Here is a 5,963-nt window from a genome sequence, read left to right as displayed (position 1 = left end):
TATGCTGCGAGCCTGTATGTTAGATTTCAAGGATAGTTGGGATGACTATCTTCCTTATGCAAAATTCGCCTATAACAACAGCTTCCAGGTGAGTATTGGCATGGTTCCTTACGAGGCACTATATGAGCGCCCGTGTAGATTGCTGCATTGTTGGGCAGAGGTTGGCGAGAAGAGCTTGATTGGCCCAGAGTTAGTTCAGGCGACCTCAGAGAAAATTGACATTATCAGGCACCGACTTTTGGCAGCGCAGAGCAGACAGAAGAGATACGTCTATACGAGACGACGACCGTTAGAGTTCAAGGTTGGAGACCATGCGTTCCTTAAAGTTTTCCCCATAAAGGGAGTCCTTCGGTTTGGCAAGAAGGGAAAGCTTACACCGCGATTCATCGGCCTATTTTAGATACTTAATCGAGTGGGTGTGGTGGCATACCGCCTTGCCTTGCCCACACCACTTGCAGGCGTTCATAACGTATTTCATGTATGTATGCTGAAGAAATACGTTCCCGATCCTTCCCTCATTATCAGATGGGAGCAGGTATAGTTGAGCGAAAATGCTACTTATGTACTGCGACTGATGTGTGTCCTGGATAGGAAGGAACATGTGCTACGTAGCAAGGTTATCCCACTTGTGAAAGTGCTGTGGACGCACCACACCGAAGAAGAGGCTACGTGGGAAATAGAAGCAGAGGTCCGAAAGAACTGAGGAGTACAAAAAGGTACTAATTTCGAGGATAAAATTTTTCTTTAAGGGGGGTAGATTGTAACGTCTTAGAAAAATCTGTATAAAGACCCGAGTACCACCTTAGGCAGAAATCACCCAGGACCAGATAATTAGGTTAAGATTAGTAAGTGCTAAACTAGAGTACTTATGAATTAGCACTAATCACTTTAAATATGATCTACAAGACCCAAAACGTGCAGAGTCATTGACGCTATATTACCCTGAAATCTAGAATCCATCCCTAAACCCGGTTGCTCTCGGGAGCACACCGAAACTCCATATCGGACTTGGACCTCACGTCAAAAGTCCGATAATCACAAAACTATACAACTATAACTGCATTACTGGACTTGACAACCCCCTCAGAAATCAAGTCTTAATTGTGTCTAGAAATGTACAACTTGAGCCCGGATCAAAGTGTGTGAGAAACGTGAATATCTTTAGAAATAAAATTTGAATTTAAGTAAACTGAGTCGTATCACTTGCGGGCCAAAGATAAGGATTCAAACCATCAGAATCTGACCCAAATATACCCTCGTATCAGGAAAAATTTCCCATACGTGGCAACATACTTGTGGCCCTGATCGATTGACGGTGACTGTTGAACTGAAACTGGTCTGCTACGGTCGTTTTGTAAACTCGATCGGAGCAAAAACTCAGACTGACTTAGATCTAAGGTCAGTGAACTTAAGTCCGATCGCACGCAGAAAAGGAGGCCCCAAAAGTGCTCCGTTGGATCGGAATGGCCGATCTTTGGACATAACCTAAGTATACTGTGGCCCTGGGGCCATTCCCATCAGTTATGGGCCTATATAAGGGCCTTAAACCGTCTCTTATATTCCATACAAATTTTAAACCCTAAGAAAGAGAGGAGAGGAAAAGGAAAGGAAAGAGAGAGAGAGAGAGAGAGAGAGAGAGAGAGAGAGAGAGAGTTGGAGATTCATCCTGGGATTTGATCCCGTTGCTCAACGCACTTAGCCACCCTATCTGTATCACAAATCAGGCGTTTTCGACAACGTACTTGGGTAAGAAAACCTAACCCTAATCTGTCTTAGGATTTTAGGTAGTGTAAGTTATGAAATAGCTAACCTAATTCATGCTATAGGTTGCCAATCCACCGTTGACAAAGACTAAGTGTCTAAAACGAATTTGTTACGTATTTACCGGCATAAGGTGCAGAATATAAACATTTAGGTTATCGTTTTCAAGACTTTCAATGTCGTTTAATGATTTATTACTGACGTGGGTGCTATTTCACATGCCAAATATGATGTTTATTTCATGTTTCAGATATATATGAATTATATTGAGTTTAGTGTATTCCATGTATTCGTAGAAAGGATCGTTTATGTATGAAATTTGAAAGTGTGTTTGCCATGATTGATGGTCGTGTGTTTATACTAGTTGTATGTGTAATGTTGAGGGTCGAATATTGCATATTATACCCCAATTACTACCCGGATTTACGAACATAACACCGCTTAACGGTTTATTTTATCGTGTTTGTGATGTAAGGTGAATCTAGGAGCGTGGACGGGAAAGGATGCTAAAAGCATGGATTTAAAGCGCAAGCATCACCAAGGCATTGGACGGGGCTCCATGGGACCAAGATCGAGGATTTACATGCCAGAGATCAGAGAAATTCCAGCCACTCATCTTAAACAGGCCTAAAAGACATCCAAAATGTAAGATCATAGGGTTCCCACCAACTGATCGGCTCGAAACTCCATATGTGGCCTGAGGACCATAAATGAACCGTACATGTCAAATTTCAACCCTCGGATTCCTGTGGAAGTGGCCCAACGGATAGATCAGCCACCAAAACAGTGATATGGGGCCCACCTGCTATCAGGATACACTTCAAATTTGGTTCTCACGGTTAAAATGAGATGGCAAAATGGATGGATGGAGCAGATGTCTCAAAAAGATCACGGTGGACCCCACATGTACACATGCGTGTACATATTACGCTTTCACCGGCCATGCACCGGATCTCCCAAAGTCGATCAGTGCACGCTGACCGACTCAAAGCTCTCTCCTGCGGAAAGACAACAACGGATGGACGCCGTCCGTGAGTTTTGTGTAGTGGGACCCATTCCGCTCACATTTCTACAATCCACACCATTCATTCATCCCGGAAGGTAACCAAAACCCTCATCTAGGTGGAATTTTGACCTCATACACGTATACGCACGAGGATCATGATCAAACGCAGGATGAACGGTGGAAGAAAAATATCAATGGACCACACCAAAACTCGACAAAAACCAGTCCATTTCGACCAAAAAATCGAGAGGAATTTGATGGATGGGGTGGATTTCATCAAAAACATCACTACGGGGCCCACCGAACACGTCAGCATGTCCTGGTAGGCTATACACGCGTCTAGGTAATCCAAAAATTTTGGGCGATTTTGGGCCACTGTCCGTGATCGGATCAGTAATCCAGACCGTCCATCATGTATCTCATCCCAAAATTCCCTAAGGGACATTGTTTCTTTGGAAAGAAAGATAGGAAAGAGGGAGTATCGGTGCTGTTTTCTTGGCTGCCGAAATAGGTTCTGCGCAAACTGTAAAAATTTCGTATTTCCTAAACTACGTGCTGCTGCGTAAGGAAAACTTCTGCATGAAGTTTCAGCACCTCCCAGCCGACCTCTCCTGCTATAAAGGAAAGAGAAAAAAAGAGGCCGGGGGATCCAATCTATGGGGGGACGTTTGGACGGCAGAAAAAGGGAGAGTTCTTCAGTTGCTGGTTTGATTAGTTTTTCTTTTTATTATTTATGAATTGTTTGAGAATTAGCCCAATCATGGTTGGCTAAACCTCTTAGCTAGGGCTAAGAGGTGAAGCTTGTAGCGTGATGAGGCGATTTTATGTCTTGGATTCATATTTACGACTGACGTTTGGTTCTAGTTGATTAATAGGAATGCTTTCAATTTTTAATGGTTTGTTGTGACTTAAATTACAATGGATTTGCGATGGCTTTGAGTATTTTCTTTCCCTTATTTTTTTGTTGTAAAATTAGGAAGCCCTGTTGTTCACCATTGCCCCTTGGACATGGTTGGATGACGGAATCCTTCTTAACATTCATACATCTTTTGATTGGTTGTGAATTAGTTTAGTTCTATTGTTTACTTTATCTCATGGGCATGGTTTTGTGACAGAATCAACTCTAATTCCCATACTTTCATCTCTTTGAAAACTAGATCAAAAGAAGTTCAGATTGTGTTTTAGTGGTATATCTTCCAACTGGATGAAGATGGGACTAGAAGTCTAGTTGAGTTCATGTATCAAGCATAAATCTCCCTGATCTCTACAAGTGGATCCTCTGAATCCCTAGTTTCTCACCTTTGATTTCTACAAATTTTAGTTTCCTATTCCACCATTATTCACTCATATTTACCTGATTTAGATTTCATCTTAGTCTAGTTCTAGTTCTAGTTATTTTCAGATTACTTACAGGTTTTAATCCCTTGGGATTCGACCTCGATCTTACTGAGTTTATTACTACATCACAACCCTATACTTGGGTAGTGAACAAGTTTTTGGCGCCGTTGCCGGGGACTGACGGTTTCGTTTTCTAAAATTAACTAGGTTTAGGAATAGTTTAAGATTAGGATTTTTCTAACTTTAGGTTTAAGTTTTTATTTATTTATTTATTTATTTCTAGAAACTTTCTAATTCTGGAACTTTCCTTTTTAGAAATTAACTTTCTATTTTTATTTTTAGTAACTTTCTAATTCTAACTCTTTTAGAATTTAACTTTGTTTCCTAATTTATTTTTAGAAATTTTCTACTTGTCGAATTTTTGTTTTGAAGCTAACTTTCCTATTTTGTAGGCTTTTAAGATAGAAATTTCTAATTCGGTAAGTTCTTTCTCTACTTTCAATTTTTCAGATCTCTTTTAGTAACTTACTTTCTAGTTTAGGACTTTCCTAATTTATTTTTGAAATTTCCACTTTCCTTTAGGAATTTCTTCTTTAAGAAACTAGTCTACTTCTATCTTTCTTTTTAAGAATTTTCTAATTCTAGACCTCCTCTTTAGAAACTGACTTGTTTTGTTTTCTTTTGCAGGTTTTTAACTTAGGGACTCCAATTTGGTAACTTCTTTCCAACCCGCTCTTTCTTTTTAGATTTCTTTTCCTTTCTTAGGATTAGGTTTCGAATTTGATTGAGGGCTGCGAGTGTTTCATGCCCAAGTGAGCCCGTGACAACACTCGACGTCTCTTAACTGAAGGAAGATTGGTTGAGGGGTTAACTATCTATCGCAGGACTAAATACCACTCGAAATCCCTAAGTTAATTGAAGTGATGGCTGAGAACCAACCTCTTCTACCTCAACCCAGGGTGGAGGACATTCAGGATGAGAATGAGGTGTATCAAGCACCCCCGCCTCGTACTTTACGAGATTATTTACAACCAGCGGGGGTGAGTATGCCCTCATGCATGATTTTTCTCAAAAATACAGGACATATGGACATCAAGCCAGGGGTTATCCAACTCCTTCCTAAGTTCCATGGGCTTGAATCTGAAGAACCATATCTACATTTGAAAGAGTTTGATGAGATCATAGCCACTTTATCTTTTCAAAATGTGTCTGAGGACACAGTTAGGCTAAGACTCTTTCCTTTTTCCTTAAAGGAGAAGGTTAAGACGTGGTTACATTCACTGCGTCCTAGATCCATTGGCACATGGAATGATATGCAAAGGGAATTTATAAAGAAATTTTTTCCATATCATAAAACGATTACCCTTAGAAAAGCAATCATGAACTTCACCCAAAAGGAGGATGAAACATTTTACCAATGTTGGGAAAGGTTCAAGGATTTGGTCAGTTCATGCCCACAACACGGCTTTGAAACATGACGCATCACAAATTTTTTCTATGATGGACTGACATCTTTCATGTGCCAAATGGTCGAGACTATGTGTAATGGAGAATTCATTAATAAAAATGTCGACGAGGTATGGGATTACCTCGATAGTCTTGCTGAAAAAACACAATCATGGATTATTACACAAAATCGAACACCACGTCTAGGCCGACTCAATCTAAGGAGAAAGGTGGATTGTATCACTTGAAAGAAGAGGACGATCTCAAGTATAAAGTGAATACGCTCATAAGAAAAGTTGAGGCCATGGAAGGAAAGAAGGATAAGGTTAATGAAAGTGTTTGCAGCATCTGTGATTGCAACATTCATACAACTGAAAATTGTCCTACGATACCCGCCTTTCGAGAAGTGTTA

At 40.4% G+C, this 5,963-nt stretch overlaps 1 non-coding gene across 1 annotated transcript; it reads right to left on the bottom strand.

The window, feature by feature from the left end:
- Positions 1-5,466: 5,466 nt before the first annotated feature.
- Positions 5,467-5,573, bottom strand: LOC131222064 (small nucleolar RNA R71). The gene has a single exon (XR_009159772.1). It is a non-coding gene; the product is annotated as a small nucleolar RNA R71 (small nucleolar RNA).
- Between the last annotated feature and the right edge of the window lie 390 nt (positions 5,574-5,963).

The sequence above is a fragment of the Magnolia sinica genome, chromosome 12 (genome assembly GCF_029962835.1).
Source record: "Magnolia sinica isolate HGM2019 chromosome 12, MsV1, whole genome shotgun sequence".
Classification (NCBI taxonomy): Eukaryota; Viridiplantae; Streptophyta; class Magnoliopsida; order Magnoliales; family Magnoliaceae; genus Magnolia; species Magnolia sinica.
This window is presented reverse-complemented; position numbering and strand designations above follow the sequence as displayed.